Consider the following 2,038-nt stretch of genomic DNA (forward strand, 5'->3'; position numbering starts at 1 on the left):
GTTGCTGCTTGCTCTTTTGGATCTCACTTTCCCAGACTTTGCGTTTCTCTGGTACGTTGTTACACTTTCCTTCTTTTTGGTTGCTTCTTTGGTTTTTGCATGTTCTTCTTTGTTTATTTTTCGTGTGCGTGCCTGGGTTTTGTCTGTTGTTGCTTTCTTTTTTCCTTTTAGAGGGGGTGCCACTGGGTTTTTCTGAAGTTTTGCTTTAGTTTCTGGGTTAGTGTAGGGGATGATTTGAGTTTATTATTAGTTTGCTTTTGCTTCTTTACGGGTTCCCGACCTCCCGTTCTGACTAAGGGTGCCCCTGTTGTAGGTATGGCCGAGCGCCTCGTTCTCCCAAATTAGGCTCAGCGACCGCTAGCCAATTTCGTTGATCATTATGCTTGGGTGTCTTCCGATGTGAGGGACACCCCTTCCCAGGTCACGAAGGAGGGCCTTCAGAATTTGCGCCAAGCGGGGGTGGTCCCGAGGAGGCGTTTTATCAGGCTTATGTTCCTGCAGCTCAGGAGCGCGTCTGTCAGAAGAATTTGGCAGCTCCCCGAGTTGTCAATTGGATGTGGGTTTATGAACCTATATTTACGACTTTGGGGGTTCGTTTACCCTTCTCCCCCTTCGTCATGGGTTTGTTGAACCGATGCTTTGAGATGGTTTACAAATATCTGGAGCTCCCGACTTCTGTGAACGTTTTCTTCTACCTCTTTCTTCTCACAAACCCTTCTTGCCAGGGGAAGGCGAAAAAGGGATATATGTCTTTTAGGGCCCAACAAGGTCGTAGGATTTTTTGTCTTTTTGAGGATTCCTATCATGGCTTTAAGTCTACTTTCTTCAAGTTTTGGCCCATTGAAGGTCATTAACCCTTCTGGCTTACTGCCTAGGGGGAAAGGCGGATCTCGACTTACTGGAGTTTCGGGGCAGGATCCAATTATCTGATAAAAATTTCTTACGATTGGTTGAGTCTGGAAGATCGTAATATTGCTGACATCTTGTTGGCAATTTTTGGCGAGAGAAACCTTAATCCTCGCATGGTTATGGGGGACTGGGAGGCCGGTCGGTCGTATGTTGGTGAGTTTTTTACTTTTGCATATTTGGCACTTTTCTCTTTCTTTTTTACTTATAGCTTTCTTTTTGCTTTGTAGTTTCCATGGCTGGTGGGAAGAAAACCTTGGCCAACTTGATGAGCCTCATCCAATGGAATGATGAGGGTGGTAAGGACTCTTCAGCGACCCAGGACCGGGAGGTCGTCGGGGAGGGCAGTGGTCCAGTCGACAAGGTTGACCAAGGTCAGTCGGACAAGGTCGAGGCTCCTGTTGGGAATCCCTCGGGGAACCCGAGTGTGAAGGCCGTCAGCAACCCTAAGAAAAGAAAACGTGACTCCGGGAAGACGCTCTCGGTTATGGAAAAAAAACTTCGATGCTGAGGGTTTCATTGAGTCTCAGTTGCTCTTTGGCATTGACGAGTTTTTCCGTAATGCCGATCTTTTCGGGCAAGCGTGGTGGATCTATTGCAGCCTTCTTCAAGCAGTAACTATTGCCAAGAAGGTGGATCCTGTCTTGGGAAATTATCATAATATGAAGGTGAAGCTTTGAGACTCCCAGAAAGACCTGACGGATTCAAGGTCTCAGGAGGAGCCTTTGAAGACAAAGTTATCTGAGTTGGAGGAGAAAGCTAAGGAATATGCCGAAGAGGCCAATAGGTTGGTGGAACGGGATGTCGCTTTGATGAAGGACTTAAACACTTCTCATGGCGAGACTGCCGCAGCTAAGAAGAAGGTTGAGGAGATGGAGGAAAAGCTGAAGTTGGCGGAAAGCTCGGCAGAAGCTGCTCGTAAGGAGATGGTTGCTTTGAAGAAGAAGAATAGGGAACTTGCACACGGGGCTCGGGAGGTCGTGAAGCTGACCGAAGAAGGGATCAAGATCTAGGTGGCTGTGCTGGCTCCCGATCTCGATCTTTCCCAAGTTGGAGCTCTCAAGATTATCGAGAATGGGAAGATTGTTGATATCCTGAAGTCCTGAGGTGGCGGTCTCGCTTTGTCTTTTAT

This window comes from Arachis duranensis, chromosome 9 (genome assembly GCF_000817695.3).
Source record: "Arachis duranensis cultivar V14167 chromosome 9, aradu.V14167.gnm2.J7QH, whole genome shotgun sequence".
Classification (NCBI taxonomy): Eukaryota; Viridiplantae; Streptophyta; class Magnoliopsida; order Fabales; family Fabaceae; genus Arachis; species Arachis duranensis.